This window comes from Myotis yumanensis, unplaced genomic scaffold (assembly GCF_028538775.1).
Source record: "Myotis yumanensis isolate MYYU_CA2020_CCGP unplaced genomic scaffold, mMyoYum1.0.hap1 SCAF_17, whole genome shotgun sequence".
NCBI lineage: Eukaryota > Metazoa > Chordata > Mammalia > Chiroptera > Vespertilionidae > Myotis > Myotis yumanensis.
In genome coordinates, this window is record NW_027223768.1 from 161,233 (window position 1) to 178,431 (window position 17,199).

A 17,199-nucleotide genomic window follows, 5' to 3' on the forward strand; every position below is an offset into this window, starting at 1 on the left:
CTGAACCTGTCCAAACACTGTAGCCGCTCTCCACATAGTGTGATACATTTTTTACAAGGATGAACCAATATTGGTGCATTATTACTACCGAAAGTCCACATTAGAGTGCAGTGTGTCACACAGGTTTATGGATTTAGACAAATGCATAATGTCACGTACCCGCCATTACAGTGCATACAGTGGTATCACTGCCCTAAAATCCTCTGTGCTCCGTCTATTCATCTCTGCACCGCCCCCAACCCTGGCAACCAGTGACCTTTTTACTGTCTCTGCATTTTTCTTAATGTCAGATCGTTGTAGACTTTTCAGAGGGGCTTCTTTCACGTAGGAATATGTATAGAAGGTTCTTCCATGTTCTTTTATGGCTTGATAACTCATTTCTTTTTAGTGCTAAATAATCTTTTATTGTCTGGATGTACCACAGTTTACTTATTCAATCACCTATTGAAGGACATCTTGATTGGTTCCAAATTTTGACAATGATGAATAAAGCTTCTGTAAACATCCAGGTGCAGGCTTTTGAGTAGACGTAGTTTTCATTTCATTTGGGCAAATACCAAAGCATGAAATTATTGAAGTACATGGTGAGACTACATTTAGCTTTGTAAAAAACTGCAATATGTAAGGCCTGTATGTAAACTATTTTTTATATATTTTTTTATTTTTTAGCTTGTGGATGTCTAGTTGTCCTATATCAGTTGTTGAAAAAACTATTCTTTCTTTATTGAATTGCCTCCACTCCTCTATCAAAGGTCAGTTGACTAATGAAACTTCTCCTACCTCTTAATTTCCCCTTCTCTAACACGCACTCGCCTCGTTCCCATTCTACTCTTTCAGTTTTCTTCAATAAACCCTTCCTAACGCTATTCTATTACTTTTTAATTTTATTAAAAAAATAACAACAGCCTTCATGTTCATTAGAGCAGTGGTTTTCAACCTTGGCTGCACATTAGAATCACCTGGGAATCTTTTTAAAATCCTGATTTCTGGGCCTCATCCTCCGGAAATTCTGTTTCCTTGTTACTAATGTTGTGGACCCACCCCATAACAAAGAAACAGAATTAGAGGGAGAAGGTCTGAACTTCCAGTTCTTAACTGTAGTGATCTTTGGGTGTTGGCTCAAACTGGAAGAGAATAAAACGGGCTCCTGGCCCGATCGGGGATCAAACCCCGCGACCTTGGCGTTACGGCCTCACGCTCTAACCTACTGAGCGAACCGGCCACACGGTGGCACCCTTGGCTTTCCATGAAATGATAACACTAAAAAGAAGTTTACGCTCTAAAATAACGGGATTTTCTTCTATACCTTCAACCCTATACTATTGAAATATGACTTCTAAGCCAGTATTCCACGTTCACACAGTTAAATTGTGAATGTTCATCAGCTCTCACGAAAAGGAGCAATAACTCTGCCGAAACCCGGGATCGAACCAGGGACCTTTAGATCTTCAGTCTAACGCTCTCCCAACTGAGCTATTTCGGCTTGGCCTGCTCCTGCCTTCCTTGTCAATTACTTTTAAATAGTCTTTTTAATCTTAGGTTCCCTTTTGGATGCCACATATCAGAAAAAGTAAGATTTTTTTGGCCTTGTTCCGGAAAATATAACGTGTAGCGCAGTAAAGGTAGAGTCAGAGAATGATGTAATCAAAGTAAATAATACAAAGAATGTACATCTCCTCAGAGGAGAGGAAATCTGAGGACAAAGTGGGGGGAAATACACGAGACAGGATTAGACCCGGGAGGGGCTGGGTGAGGACAGAACAACACTGACTTCCTACTTCAGACACACAGAGTTCTCAGACAAGGCCATTTCTTTCTTTTCTGATGAGATTCGGGAGAAGCCCGCCAGGTGTTTCCCAGTCTGGTTGATGGGAAGCTGGCTCACACTTCCCAGGTGGCGCTCAGCATCCTCCCTGCCGCCCGGAGGCCTCGGAGCGAGCACACCTGGGGGCAGCTTCCGCGTGGCCCTGCACCCCGCGACCCCAGAGAGCAAGGTCCAGTTCCCCCGCTTCCTTGCTCAGGCCCCAAAGAGCCAAGGAAGCGTTTAAAGAAAGCAACGGGAACCCGGGAGGCAGGCTGACCCGCCCAACCGCTGAGAGGTCTGCCGATGGAGAAGCTGGATCGCGGGGGTCATTTTCATTGTCCGCCTCTGTTTTGATTTCTTCCTGTTTGAAAACGACCAGAAATGCTCCTTAACCCGGTGACTATCGGCGGCCTCACCCTGGAAAATAGAAAAACCGCTTTTTAGCTTTTTTCTTTGGAGAGAAGGGGAAAAACGCATAAGAACGAGACGAGTTCCTGACACGGCAGAGGGAAGAAAACATGCTCCAGGTGAGGCTCGAACTCACAACCTCGGCATCACCCGCACATATACCGCCGTATAAGTACCGCGCGCTAACCGATTGCGCCACTGGAGCATGCTTTCCCCGCGCGACCCGCGCGCGCTCTACGGAGCCGCAGAGACACGCAGATCCTTGTTCCTCGGGAACCGGAGCGGGACGCTCACCATCCCGCGGCCCCGCACAGGCACCTGCACCTGCACCTTCGACCCCCCGGGTCGGCCCGGCCCGGCGGATACAACACGTTTGGGTCGCGGCGCTGTCAGCTCTCCCGGAAGATGCTTCCTCTAAACCTCCGAGAAGCAACCTTTCCCAGGGATCCTGAGCGAGAGACGGAGCGCGCCGCCCTCGCCTCCGGGCCGCCCTGCCCTGCCGCGCTCCCAGCGCCCAAGTCCTCCGGAGCCCCGAATCCTCCCGAGCCCCCGAATCCTCCCGAGCCCCCGGGAAAACCGCGTTCGAAGTCAGAGCCAGGCGGTCCGGCATCTCCTGCGGGAAAGCGGCCAGAGCAGTGACCCCTCGCGCCTTCCCGCGCAGAGAAAGGCGGTGCCCCTCCACCAGCACACCCACCCCTCCACCTGTCCGGGCTCCTCCAGCGGCTCGTGGCAAAGAGTCTGCCTCTGGACAAAATGCCTCCCCAACGCCCTCGCTTCCTCCCTGGCCTCTCGTCATGAAGGTCAGTTCGTGTGTGCGTTGGTTTGCTGTCTTGTTTGTTTCCGACCGGGGGACCCTGCCGCTACCAGACCACACACACATGAGACATGCGCCTCCTGGTTTATGGAGTGACTCCTGTCCGTGAGCAGAACCATACAGCGAAGGGACTAGCTGAGCCTGGGGTCTCGGCTTGGGCAAGCCCAGGACTACCCGTGCTCCCGTCTCCAGGCTGGGGGCCGGGGCTTCCCTGTGACTCCCCTCTCTTATGGCTTCAACAGTTGATTATGTTTTCAGTCTGTTCAGCTTTTTGATTATTGTTCAGGATGGACAGGCTATTTCCAAGCTCCTTACCTGAGGAACTGGAAATCCTGTGTTGCTTTTTTTTTTTAACATCACTGAACACAAGACCCTGGAATTAGCAGCTTTTTATCAATACGAGTTAAAATCACGCTCCTGAACGTCAGTGGATGCACTGCAGCTACTATAGACAGTCACACAGTAAACATTACAGAGACGGCTCTAGTTTCCCAGGTTGCTTTCTTATGACCCCGGATTAAATAGCTTCCTGACGCCTCTTCTTGCCGTGGAGCGCAGGCAGGCCTGGGAATGTGCGTGGCCGAGCAAGGTCGACTGCCCGATGGGCACAACAGCCGGTCTATGGCACCTGGCTCTGAAAAGACAGCTTTATGTTGAAACCGACTGTCAAGGAGACAAGCTGATAACTGCCTTTCCGATCCAGGGCTCCTCGCGAGATGTAATGGGTTTCAGCACCAGGCCTTCGTGGACAGCGCACCCTCGCCTCCTGCGGTCAGGTTCTGGTCACACAGGGCCTTAATTTGCACTGTTTTCTGCTCTGCGCCCCTTTGGCTGCATGGCTTGCAGTTTGGTTCCGTCTCTGAAAAATACTCAGTGTTTTGTCAGAAACAGGATAGGGCCAGTCTGAGCCGGTTCTGTGCTGACAGGAGCATTCACTCATTTTTCAAAAAAACATATTCATCACATATATTTGACTTCCGACTGGCTTGTGGTGATTCAGTCATAAAAAAAGTTTGGTTCCTACTATGAAGTGTCATTTTAGTAAGAAAAAAAGTGCATCAATTCTTTATTAGTTATCATGCAATATCGGCTAAAACATATGGGTGAACAAATGGTGTTCTTACCTAGACTGGGGGTGAAGTGAATCACGAGCTGACTTCCGAATGACCAGTAGGAGTTCGCCAGAAGGACGGGGGTGTATCTGGAGCAGAGAGCAGGTGGGTGAGTTCGTGAAGCATAAAGAACCCTGAAGACTCCGGAAACGCCCAGAGCCCTACATTGCCAGCAGTAGGACGCTGCTCAGGCTGAGTTTGAAGTGAGTCACCTGTGAGCATCTTGAGTGTCGATTTACAGTCAAATTTCAAACAAGGTGCTGTACAATGTGCACGTGCTGGGTTGTCAGTATCATTGGGTTCAGATGACACAGCAGCTTTGTGACATGGTTTTGAAGAATGTCAGCTTTAGAATTTCCTACTTTTTTTTCTTTTTTTTTTTTATAATTTCCTACTTTTGTTAGAGAATTCATGTCAAGTAAACATTGCCCACAAAAACCAAGGCCCACAGGCTCCAGTGAGATTCGAACTCACGACCCCTGGTTTACGAGACCAGTGCTCTAACCCCTGAGCTATGAAGCCTCAGCTACCGCCCACTCTCACTCCTTAAAGTAGATCATTTGTGCAATTCTTCAGGTTTTTGGTGCTTTGTAGAAAATGTGACATTCTACCTCCAGCCCCTTTCCGATTTTCTGGGCTGTGGACAAAAAATTCCTGCGCTGAGAGTCTCACATCCCCCTCGGTTGTGAGGGTGTGGCTAGGATCAGGGCAGTGGCGGGAGCGGGGCTGGGGGTGGGGGAGGGAAGTGAGGAGGGAGGTGGGTCCGGCCTGAGGACCAGGCCCGCTTCCCTCTCCACCCGCCTGGTCGAGTCCAGACAGAGGAGCTCTGCTCTCGGGAGCCCCGGCAGAGACACCAGAAAACGACCGCGATTCACCAGGTAAAGGGGCCGTTTGAAGTCGGAGCTCTAAAAAGCAGCAACCACAACGCGCAGAGACGGGGTTCGGAGACCCAACCTCACTTATTCTCTCTTGCAGGCTGTTGGTCAGGAATCTGGGGGGAGCGCCATGTTTCTGGCGAGTCCACTGGAAGACTCTGGGCTGGGGCAGGAAATCCTCTGAAGGACCCTTGACTGTCGGACCTCACAGTCTAGGTGGGTCGAGAACAAGGGATAGGACCCTCTCGTCCAGATCAGGGGTCGCCCAGTTATTCACTGAGAGTCTCCCCTGATCCTGGAGCAGCATCGAGCTGGACCTGCCGGACCAGGATTGGGTTACAAAGACCACAGTGACCCTGGAGTCCGGGTCACAGGTGGGGTCGGGCCAAGGGGCCTGGGCCGGGGGTGCTGTGGGAGGGGAGGCGAGGAGCCCTCCCCTCTGGGCCCAACACTCCGTCTTGGGACTGTTGACATTATCCAGGTCCTCACCGACACGCCTACTCTCCTGTCTTCCCGTTTCTCGGTGAGTTCAGAGTTCCATCCAGGTCGGACAAATTCCAGAAGTAATTCCCCACCCTCTTCTAGGATGCAGCTGGGCGTTGACTGTTGACTGTCCGAGTCTATAGTTTTGCATTTTGAGACCCTCATACCCTTGTGTCAGGATGGCCGAGTGGTCTAAGGCGCCAGACTCAAGCTCTGCTTCCCAACCCTGGGGGTTCTGGTCTCCGCATGGAGGCGTGGGTTCGAATCCCACTTCTGACACGTGGACGTTTTGCTCTTCAAGGAGATTCCCCTTGCAACACTCGTGGTATTTTCGCTAGTAATCCAATTAACCAGTCCTCTGGTTCAAATACCATTTCTGACAAGACGTTTTGTTCTTGCTATGTTCACCCCAATTTATCTGATTGATTCAAATTTGGAGGGTGTTTTGGCCTGGTAAGATACTCAGCAAAACTTACCCTCCTCCCATTATCACCCGTATTTGACCTTAGGCCAGTACTGGCATCCGGTGGGAAGACGAGGAGGTGCTGCTAAAAGGCCTGCAATGCACAGGACAGACAACCTTTGCAACCAAGAATTATCTGGCCGGAGAAGTCAACGAGAGTCCGTCTCGCTATAAATTCCTAGGCTCAGCCGGAAACCCCCACATCCCAGAGCGTAATAATGCGCGCGGGGAAACCCTCTCACCGCAGAACATAATAACGCGTACAGGAAGCCCCCCTCACCCCGCACCCCGCACCCCACACCCCGCACCCCACACCCCACACCCCTCACCCCAGGGCGGCAAACCTCTCGTCCCAGAGTGGAACGACAGTGCTTGAACGGGACGTCTCCGGCCTCGACCTCTCAAGTCCACGTCGCACCCAGAAAAGAAAATAATCCTGAAACTTGCAGGACAAAACACGAGCTCTGAACCGACTGTCTGCAAAAACACAGTTTGTTTTCTCCACTTTGCCCTTCGCCCAGTGTGAGTCGCCATCACCCAGGTTTTTCTAATCAAAGAGAAACATTTATTTTACTTGGCACAAGAGAAATTAATTCTCTAAATGTAGACTCAAGGACTTTGATGTTGAACTTTTCCTCAGCAACTTTTCCTTGACTCGGGAAACTGTCTTTTCCAACGCCTTTCACAATCATGAGCCTTGGGTTTGTTCTTGAATAGTTGATGCTAGTTAGAGGTTTGCAGAATCCATGAGGCTTCTCTACCCCTCTCATCTGCTGACATTTAATTAGACCCTAAAATTTACTTTGCGTGCATACTTTGGCAAATAACTATTTTATGGTCTTTTATATTCATAACAAAAAGTTGCAACTTAAAAAAAAAAACATGTTTTAGGAGCTCTCATGACTGAGGTCTGCCCAAAAAATATTCTTACAGGAACAGGCAGAAAATAAAGATTTAAAATATGTTGGAAAATCTTTTAAAGTAAATGGTTTCGAATTTTCCCAAGACTGCCAATGGAAAAGCACATAAGAAATGCTCTGAATCTATGAATCACAGGGTGAGTGATGTGCTCTGACTTCCCATGACAATATTTCTTCTCCTTATCAGTCAGAGAACAGTTCATCTTTTCTGGACATAGACACAGGGAAATTGTTTTATCTTTAATTAGGATTCCCCCTGCAAAACTTTGTTACTTCTGGTTAAATATAATGTATTAAGTACAAGCAATTATCTCAGCTTTCTCAAGATGCAGCATGTTCACTAACTCTGGCCTCTCACCCATTAACAGTTTATTGGTCATGAAATGGGGCCTATCTTTGCATCCTAGAACCTGGCGTCCACATCTAACCATATTGTTCTGAATTATTTCTGTTCACCATCTGGGAATTCTGAGGAAAGGACCAGTGAGTTACAAACGTAAAAGGGGGAGTGAGGATTGTGCTCTGTGGTTAAATTTGGAGAAAATGAGCCCAAAATTAAACCAGGCAATCTATTTTTTTAGAAAGCAGCTAGGGTCTCACAGGAAATGAAACTCACGGACCGGCAATACCTTCAAGTTTCTTCTTAGCAAGTCTGGAAAGTGAAATCGTGTTGGCATTTGCAAAGCTTTTTCCCAGACACAATCAGATGAATACACTCGGTGTGAGCCCAGGTGCCTAGGGGTGCAGGTAGGGGATCCAGGCACGGTTTTCAGCATCATCTCTCCCTGCCTCCTCCTTGGACACTTGAATCCGAGGGAGCACTTCCTTCCCTGGAGCCCACAAAGCGCAGTGCCACTCAGCCAGGGCCTGGCCTCTTGCGAGTCCTGGGAGAAGGGCTGGTCCCGGCCCTGCCTGAAACCAGGGCCACCCTCACTCCACGTCGGTGCTCAGTGAATTCGGCTGCATTTCGGAGAGTCCAGCAGCCAGCAGAGCCCAGTTCACCCGCGAGGGGTCAGGCGCTGGTGGATGAACCGACCTGAACTTCGCTCGAAACAAAGATACCTGTACAGTGGGCACCTGTGCGCTCAGCCTAGTGGCCCTAATGTCGGAGAGTGTGACTTCCCACCACACACCTTATTCACCTGAGGAATTTACTCAACTTGCTAACACTTGTCAACACAGAAACTTATCGTCTCACGTATCGTATTCCCCGTCATAATTTGAGAACACCTTTCTCCCTCCTGCACTCATGCACCTGTAGTCGTGGCCGAGTGGTTAAGGCGATGGACTAGAAATCCATTGGGGTTTCCCCGCGCAGGTTCGAATCCTGCCGACTACGTCTGGAGCTCTACTTTATGCTGAGCTGCTGCTCTCTCCTCCCTCTTATCCAACAGTCTCGAAACACATCAAAGGTGGAAAAAAGAAGCGAAAAGAAAGGTGATAATAGTTCAGGAGATTCAATGTCTTCTGATGACTGGCAGTTCCAGAAGGAGACCGGAGAAAACGTAGAGGGGGATTTTATTTTATTTTTTATTATTATTATTATTTTTTATCCTTTGGAAATTTTTAATGGATAGTCCTTGCTCATAAATTCTACAGTTTGGGGTAAGAAAAACTGCATCTGTTTCTAGTCTGTTCAGTAATATCAGGACATTACTTATACATAACGGCAAATAGAGGGGATTTTATTTTTTAAAATACAAGAAAAATTCTCAGGACTGCAGGATTTGATGATCCAGATGGAAAGGAGACCCTTAGACATATTAGAAAATATTTCCCTACTTCGAAGTCATGAAGATATTCCCCTGTGTTGTTTCTAGAAGTTTTATTTATTTATCTATCTGTCTATCTTTCTATTTGTTTAACTTCTACATTCAGATCCACAGACTATCTGGAATTGGCTTTGTGGATAATGTCAAAGGGGTCAATTTAATTTTCTCCCCTGGCTATACTCATTTGATCATTCCCCCGCCCATTATATTCACAGTTTATGCAAAGACTATTCATTCTCACTATTTCTGAAGTGCTCCCTTGGTCATAAGTTAGGGTATAGAGTGTAGGGGTCTCCGTCTGCATTCTATTTAGTAGCATTGTCTGCCCATGGACCATGTACCATTGTCTTAATTATACTACATTTATGTCTTTAGTGTTTGGTAAAGTAGGTCCTCTAATTTTGCTTTCCTTTTTAAAGGTAATTTGGGCTACTTTGGCCCCTTTCCCTTTAATATTATATTTTAGTCAATTTATCAATTTCAAAAAAAAGACACCTGATGGTATTGTTACTAAAAATGCACTGACTCTATAGACCAGTGGTTCTCAACCTTGGCTGCACATTAGAATCACCTGGGAATCTTTAAAATCCTGATTTCTGGGCCTCATCCTCCAGAAATTCTGTTTCTTTGTTATGGGGTGGGGCCACAACATTAGTAACAAAAAAACAGAATTTCCAGAGGATGAGGCCCAGAAATCAGGAGTTTAAAAAGATTCCCAGGTGATTCTAATGTGCAGCCAAGGTTGAGAACCATTGCTATAGACCAATGTGGGGTAGAGCTGAGATCTTTACAGTACGGAGTGCTCCAATCTAGGTTATTTCTAGGAACTTTATGTTTAACATAACATTTACTGGCATATTTACTTGAATTTTCTTACTGCATGTGGTTGCTTTAATTATTTTTTTTTACATTGATGGGAATGTGAAATGGCTTAAAATAGAACCTGGTTGAATCCACTGGACCTGGCCTAGACCTGTCTAACTCGGGTCTCTCCAAACTGCATGGTCAGGAGCCCACATCATATAACCACTTGGAGAAGAGAGAGACGAGGACAGCTGGTTTGACTGGAACCCCAGCTTCAGGCGTGGGTGCGACTTTGCCTCCTAATAGACAAGATTAAGGTTAATGAATCAGCAGCCTGGGTGTAAAGAGCGTGCGTCTGTAGCAGCTTTATGCATGATTCACCGGAGTGATTTTGTTTCTTGTTATCATTACAGCTGGGCTACATGATAGAAGGAAGAAACCCAAATGTGGGGGATTCTCTGGCTGCGGCAGAGTCTTCGATTCCCTGGAATCGCTTGCTACATCTGGGTTTGTCTTGGGTGAGAGGGTGCATAAGTGTCCATCCCATATGCCAGGGGGCGGTACACCCACACAGGTCTTAGAAATCTACCCCAATACCTTCACAGGCCATTAAAGGGACAAGGAAGAAATTGCCAGCTTTGTTTTCTTGTTTTGAGAAATGCCTAAAATGCCGATCCGTGGCCATGAGGCCCAGGCACATTCTTTCCAACTAGTACAAGCAGCTTCTCTACTGGGCTCAGCAGCTCACACAGCCAGGGGCCGCCCACATATTGAGGGCAGCCCCACCGCAGGGCCTTTGTGTGTTGTTTTTTGTGTTCACACGCCAACAAACCACTTCATTTTCTATAGCCCGGACCCATAGGCTGCACTACATTGTACATTCTGTGTCTAGAAGGTCACGGACCAGCTCTTTCTGCAGAGTAGCACCATGGCTTCTTGGGCAGATCAGAAATGTCCATTTCGATTCGTGTTTTAGCTTTCCATCTTATGCGCGTGGCTAGACGGCCAGAAGCAAGCGTTTTCCCCAACATCCCCGGTGGGTTTTGTTTCAGGGCCGTGTTTAGGCACTTCCTGCCCCCTGGACAGTAATGTGCTCAGGGATAGGGAGTGCGCCTGTGTCTCCAGCACCTCACCCTCCACAGGGGTTCTACCCACTCGCTAAACAAACGGTCCGAAGAAGGCGCTCTCTAATGACTTCTTTCCACAACAGGGACTTTGAAGGATACTCCTCCCCACGAGTCCTTAGGCTTGTTTCCGTTCTGGTTTCTCCTCTTCCCGATTCCTTCCTCCTGCTTTACGGGTTTATGAACATTTTGTAGACCAAGAAGTGACCACCCAGAGGGACGCCAGCTGTCACCCACCCGAGACGATAGCTTGTTTACTAAAGAGGAGGTTTTATCTCTGTGATTTGCAAGAGCTGCTTCTACCCTCCCTTTAACATTAGGTCCTTGGCTGCTCCCGCTCTGCGCTCCTGGGCGCAGGATGGCGTTTCTTCGGGCTGGAGATCACACGTGAGCACAACCAGCCTGGTGCGAGGTCCCATCCCTAGGAGGTGCGCGTTGGGAAGTTGCGCACGGAGTAGACGTTTTGCCAGGTACTTGTGTTTATCTGTTCGCCTTTTAATCGGCGAGACACCGGAAGGAGGGGTGTGTCTCTTTAGCGCGTTTGCTCCTCCAGGTGAGCAGGAGAGTCCGTCCTGCGGCCTCAGTGGGCGAGCGCCGGGGCGGCCAGGGCGGAGGCTCACCGCGCAGGGCGCGGACGGGTGTTTGTTCAGCCGGGGGAGGGGGGGGGGCAGGGGGGGCTGCGCCGCCTCGCTGAGTGGCAGGGTCACTCCCACTGGGTTAAAGTCGTTACGCAGCCCGGAGAGATGCTGCACTCCCGCCCGGAACCCACCAGCACAGACGCCCACGCGCGGCTTTGGGCTGAGAGCTGCGCCGCGGAGCGTCCTGAGTGCGCTCGGGAGCGGAGACCTGGGCGAAGGGGGCGGACTCTGCAGGGCTGGGTCGCCTGGACCCCGAAAAACCTGCCCCGGAAACTTGTCTGTAACTGGGTCCAGGGGCAGGTCTCTGCGCCACAGCCGTGAGGGCGGCTCCGGGGCACCGGCCTCCCGACGAGGTCAGCGGGATGACCTGGAGGTGCCGCGGCCGGTCACCTCCTCCCCCGGCGCTGCAGGTGACACAACTCAGACTTTTTCGAGCACAATTCGCCCGTTTTCTCTCAAACACACTCCTTCTGCAAGTTTTCCTGCGTGGGTTTGCCAGAAATCGACCCGTGAATGCTGTTTTCTCACGGGAGACGGGCCCGATAAGCACGTAACCTACCAGTAGGTGGGGAAAAACAGCTCAGGGCTGAAATCGAGCAGAGTTGCAGATAAGAGATGTGAAATCTCTAAGTTCAAAGTTTACTTGTCTATTTAGGAAGTAAAATACGAATTTCACCAAGTTCTCAAGCATTAAATCATATAATCAGCAGAGCACCCCCGGCTTCACTGCTCAGGGTGCTGGAGCTAACAAATGCGCACTCTTTCTTACTGAAGAAAGCAAGGGCTAGGACCACCACGTTCCCAGTTATTTATCGGGGAGGGTAGGCTTCATTGTTCGGATGCTCAGCAAAAACATAAGAGAAATAAAATGTCATAATTTCCTTTGAAGAGCGCCGTGAGTGGATGTAAACAAAGAACTTTAACAGATGATGCTGTCAGTAGAATTACTTAATTCATCATAGACAATTATGGGAAAAGGAGGTGCATGTAAGGTTCCATGGTGTAATGGTTAGCACTCTGGACTCTGAATCCAGCGATCCGAGTTCAAATCTCGGTGGAACCTGTCTGTCACTTTTTTTTTCCTCCAAGGAAAACACCACCTAAATGACCAAACTCAGTTTCGATCCTGACATCGCCTGTGGCTTCCTGAAGTGTCAGCACACCTGCATCTGTGAGGATGCAGGAGCAGAATTCCACTCCGGGGTAAGAAAATGTACTTTATAAGAAAGAAACGCATCATGAGTCCGAGTAGGAAACACTGACAGCAGGTGCACTTTCTGGTAGAATATCTGACCTCTTTTGAAGAGAGATGAAGCTCAGTGTGGCTTCGTGGGCTTATGAGCCAGAGAGCTTCTGTGTCGTTGTGGCCGAGTGGTTAAAACTACGGACTAGACCCCACTAGGTTCTCCCCACACAGGTGTGAATCCTGCTGACGATGGAAGAGAAAACATCTCAATGTGTTACGTATATGAGAACCTGCTGTGTCTCCCTGAAAGGAAAACTCACCAATCTGGTTCTTCCTGATGTTAGTGAAAGACTCATTGCTTTTTAAAAAGGAGTTAGACCACAGGCCTAATGGTGTTTCCTTTCCCCAAGGGAGCCTGGGCTTTGGTGATGCCTTCGTGATTCCTGCAGCCAAAACCCTGCGCTGCAGGCAGCCCTCCCAAGGAAAGCCGTGTTTGCTCTCCAAGGAGTCGGCCCCTGCGACAAGCACGTAGAAAAAGAAGTTCCAGGAAATCGTGGACCATCTACAGTGAAAACCGAGACTCAGAGCTGAGGTCTCCAAGGTGTGACTCCAAACTGGGTGTTCATAAGCAAACCACCACACAGTTCACGAAGGTGGGGAAGGCCCTTTATTGGTTTCTCATCCAAAAAGAGTCCATGCAGTCCTGCTGGGCTGGCTCTTCCTGGGGTCCAGGACGGTGGGGGAGAGGGACCAAAAATGAGGTGAGGTTCTGACTTATTCTGGGCACAGAGTTCAGCCCCCAAACCCCACTGTATGATTCACAGCGTGGGCTAATGTGTTAAGGGAATACTAACCCTGGTGAGTGTCTTCCTAGGAGTTCCCGGGAGGTTCCGCCTCGCTCTGCTGTGGCAGCTTGCCATTCCGCCTCCTCTTTTCCAGGTTTGAAGTCTGCTAGTCACGTCAGTCTCCTCCCCATTGCTGAGAGCAGCTGCATGCCTTCTTCCGTTTTAACTGGATCAGTTTACCCAAGGGCTTAGACATTTTATTTTTCTCCCTCATAAAATTTCATCTTTGTAAACAATCTCTATTTTATGTGTCTATTCTAAAGCATTAAACCAGCCTTTTTCTTCACTCTTTCCGTCCCTAAGATTTTTTTGGTAATATTTGCTGACGCGTCCCTGTCTCCTTCCTCCTCTCCCATCCTCTCCCTCCCCTCTCTGCTCCTCTTCCAGCATCTCCCAGTCGCACACTTTCTCCTCCGTTGTCCTTGCTCCAGGACAAGGTGAAATCACATCAACCCACTGTCTGCCTCCACCCGCACAGAGATGCCCTTTATTCCAGGTTCTCCTCGGACCTCCCCCTTCACAGTGGACCCGGACTCTGTCCGTCTGAAGGACCAGACCGCCCAGCAGCGGAGGAATGTGCCCGACCACGGCCATGGTCATCCCGGTCCTGTTTCTCTGGTTCACCAAGCAGTGAGCAAACAGGCAGTTGAGGCGGGGAGCACCTTCCTTTATTCTGTGGACTTTGAACACAGTTGGAGCCCCCAGAACGAGGTCACCCTGTCTCCTTCCCTTGACTGGGTCTCCGCGGGTCTTGGAAAAGCCTGGGGAGAAAAACCCAGCAGGGGACAGTTTCGACCCATCGACCTCTGGGCTATGGGCCATGGGCCCAGCATGTTTCCGCTGCACGGACTGAGCACACCTGCAAAACAGCTAGAATTTTACATCCCTGGTTCCTTCCAGTCTGACAGCCTCTGACCTCACGTTCGGAGAGGCCTCCCTTTCAGTGGCCGTTGTCCGTGTCTCTGAGTCTCCCTCTCCTTTTAAGGACACGGTCATCAGATTTACAGACCAACCTCACCCAGTAGGACTTCATTGCTTACACAGGCAACGACTTGTCAAATAAACTCATCCAGGTGAGCCATGAAAAACAGTGCTGCCAGAAACTATTCTTGTACGTCATTCCAGGGTGTGGCGCCCAGGAGGCTGGAGGACTTGAACACCTACATGGGCCTTTTGAGCTTCTTGGCATTTTGCCCCAGTAGCTCTTTGTGCAAGTGCAGATGAGAGGCAGGTGCCAGACACCCATATTCTAACTCCCACGGAGTCTGCGAAGTCTCCTGCCTTTTACTTTTAAAAAAATATTTTAGAGAGGAAGGGAGAAAGACGTAGAACCATCAATGATGAGAGAATCACTGGTCAGCTGCCTCCTGCATGCCCCCCACAGGGGATAGAGCCCACAACCTGGACATGTGCCCTTGACCAGGATTGAACGTGGGACCCTTCAGTCCTCAGGCTGATTCTCTATTAACTGAGTCAAACAGGTCAGGGCATCTCCTGGTCCTCCTCTGAGCCTTAAGGTAGCTCTAGTTGGGATCCCTTCAGATGGCTCTCTGGCCCAGCCCCCTGCAGCTCGAGCCCAGCGCCCATCAGTGGCCTGTCGCCGGCAAGTTCCACGTTAAAGAAAGGTGGAATATAGCACTTGATTCTAAGGGGCATGATTGCTGGCAAGTGTTAACACAAAACAGGTGCTGGGGGCGGAGTCGCCTGCCTGGGGAAAAGGACCACGTAGTCGGCAGGATTCGAACCTGCGCGGGGAGACCCCAATGGATTTCTAGTCCATCGCCTTAACCACTCGGCCACGACTACAAACCTCGGGAAAGTCTTCTTCAGATTATAGACAACAAAGAACACAAACAAGAGTAACCATTTGCTTTAGTCGATCTGTAACCCACATACAAACAGGCTTTGTAAGATGAACGCAAACCTTTAGGTGAAAGGATTGTTGTCCATCACTTATACATATCAGTTTTTTGTTTTGGTTTTTTTGGTGCACACATTTTTGTCAAACATAAATGATCCCCTTCCCCCAAGTCTTTTGGAACCCTAGCTTTGCTTGAAGTTAGATACCAAAATAAATAAATAAATAGATAGATAGATAGATAAGCAAACTTTCGTATATAATAAAACCTGCAAAACAGAAAGCAATCCGTGATGTGTTGGAACTAAAATTATTAACTGGTTGTTTGCTTTAGGGTAACAATGAACAGGACTGGATGTAGCTGCAACTCTGTTTTACTGGATGGGAAAACATGGCAGACTAGATTTGGGTAAGGGAAGAGAGTAAGGCTTGAGTTGCAGGAAACAAAAATTAGTTATTATTTTAGCCCTAAACTGGAAACAACCAAATGTCCATCTACAGTAGAAAAAATAGTGGTTTTTTTATTCAGTGGAATACACACCACAAAGAGTGAAGAAACTGTAAGTACACACTCCATATGGATGAAATCTCAAAAACTGATAAAGCCAGACACAGAAGACACACTATAGTGCATTCTATTTGTTGGAAGCTTGAGAACAGGTGAAACGAACCTATGGCATTAGAAATCAGAAGGATTATTACCTTGTCAGGTGCAGACCGAGAGGCCCCACTACCCTTGGGAGAGCCCCTGGTACCGATTTTGGTTCGAACACTGGGTGCTAGATACAAGGGTGTGTTTGCTTTGTGTAAATATATTGTCATTCACCTTCATATGCTTTTCTTTGTGTATCTGTTAAACTTCAGTAAATATTTTCCTTTTTAAAAAATCCATCAGTAGGATGTAATACTTTTGCTGTCACTGATAGGTACATTATACATGAACCAGAGGCCCGGTGCATCACATTCGTGCATGGGGTGGGGAGATGGGAGGGAGGTCCCTCAGCCCAGCCTGTGCCCTTTCTCAATCCAGGAGCCCTCGGGGGATGTCTGACTGACGGCTTAGGCCTGCTCCCACCATTACTGCTGCACTTGCCAGCCTTGAGCCGGCTTCTGGCTGAGCGGGGCTCCCCCTGTGGGAGCACAGTGACCACCAGGGGGCAGCTCCTGTGTTCAGCATCTGCCCCCTGGTGGTCAATGCACATCATAGCAACCAGTCCTTCTTCCATTAGGTCGATTTGCATATTACCCCTTTTATTATATAGGATATTATATAAGATATTCACTATGTATTTTTAAGTTAAAAATAACAAGTTATTACTAAAATCTTACTCATTGTGCAAACAACTAAGGATTAGATCTTAAATTATTAATCTATACACATTCTGTAAATTTCCACCCTTTTTTGTTTAGTTTTGTAAGGAATTATCAAACTGTCTTCCAAAGTAGCTATACCCCTTTGCATGCCTGCCAGCAAGGAATAAGAGATGTATTTTTTCTTCTTTATTTATTAATTTTAAAAAGAGAAACATCGATTTGTTCCACTTATTTATGAATTAATTCATTGGTTGATTGATGTTTCTTAAACTCAGAAAACTGCTAATCTCTTGACTAGGGAGTCTAGTGTTAGAGACAAAGTGAGAGTTTGGGACCAGATTACTAAATTGAGGTCCGAGCTTCCCCATTTACTGGCTGTGCGAACTTGGGCAGGTTATTCAACTTATCTGTACCTCGGTTTCCTTCGTTGTAAAGTAGAAACAATAACACAGAAGTAACTTCAGTAGGTTGTTCCAAGAATTAAATAAACAGACGGGGTGCACTGAGACGCTGCCTGGCACTCACAGAGTGAAATGATAGCTGACCTCACTGGCCCCTTCCTGGCGGCCGACTGTCCACACCTGCGCTCCTTCCTGTCCTTTATCACCCGTCTCTTTCTTCCAGTCATGGAGGAGCTTCAAAAGAATGTCCTACACGCAGCTGATTCACGTTGCCACAGCGCCAGTTCTTCTGCAGAACAACTTTAATTGTTGCTGCATTTTAAATGTGTGCTATATGTCTGTATTCCTTGTCACTTCGTGTCTTTATTTCAAGTGCTC

The 17,199-nt window shown here is 48.4% G+C and overlaps 7 non-coding genes across 7 annotated transcripts; 3 read left to right on the forward strand and 4 right to left on the reverse strand.

The window, feature by feature from the left end:
• Positions 1 to 1,410: 1,410 nt before the first annotated feature.
• TRNAF-GAA (transfer RNA phenylalanine (anticodon GAA)) lies at positions 1,411 to 1,483 on the reverse strand. The gene has a single exon. It is a non-coding gene; the product is annotated as a tRNA-Phe (tRNA).
• An 840-nt stretch (positions 1,484 to 2,323) lies between these two features.
• Positions 2,324 to 2,417, reverse strand: TRNAI-UAU (transfer RNA isoleucine (anticodon UAU)). Its single transcript has 2 exons — positions 2,380 to 2,417; positions 2,324 to 2,359 (listed from the first exon to the last, which is right to left on the reverse strand). It is a non-coding gene; the product is annotated as a tRNA-Ile (tRNA).
• A 2,170-nt stretch (positions 2,418 to 4,587) lies between these two features.
• On the reverse strand, positions 4,588 to 4,660 carry TRNAT-CGU (transfer RNA threonine (anticodon CGU)). Its single transcript has one exon. It is a non-coding gene; the product is annotated as a tRNA-Thr (tRNA).
• Positions 4,661 to 5,669: 1,009 nt separating this feature from the next.
• Positions 5,670 to 5,775, forward strand: TRNAL-CAA (transfer RNA leucine (anticodon CAA)). Its single transcript has 2 exons — positions 5,670 to 5,707; positions 5,730 to 5,775. It is a non-coding gene; the product is annotated as a tRNA-Leu (tRNA).
• A 2,361-nt stretch (positions 5,776 to 8,136) lies between these two features.
• Positions 8,137 to 8,218, forward strand: TRNAS-AGA (transfer RNA serine (anticodon AGA)). The gene has a single exon. It is a non-coding gene; the product is annotated as a tRNA-Ser (tRNA).
• A 3,990-nt stretch (positions 8,219 to 12,208) lies between these two features.
• TRNAQ-CUG (transfer RNA glutamine (anticodon CUG)) lies at positions 12,209 to 12,280 on the forward strand. The gene has a single exon. It is a non-coding gene; the product is annotated as a tRNA-Gln (tRNA).
• A 2,692-nt stretch (positions 12,281 to 14,972) lies between these two features.
• TRNAS-AGA (transfer RNA serine (anticodon AGA)) lies at positions 14,973 to 15,054 on the reverse strand. Its single transcript has one exon. It is a non-coding gene; the product is annotated as a tRNA-Ser (tRNA).
• Positions 15,055 to 17,199: the final 2,145 nt, after the last annotated feature.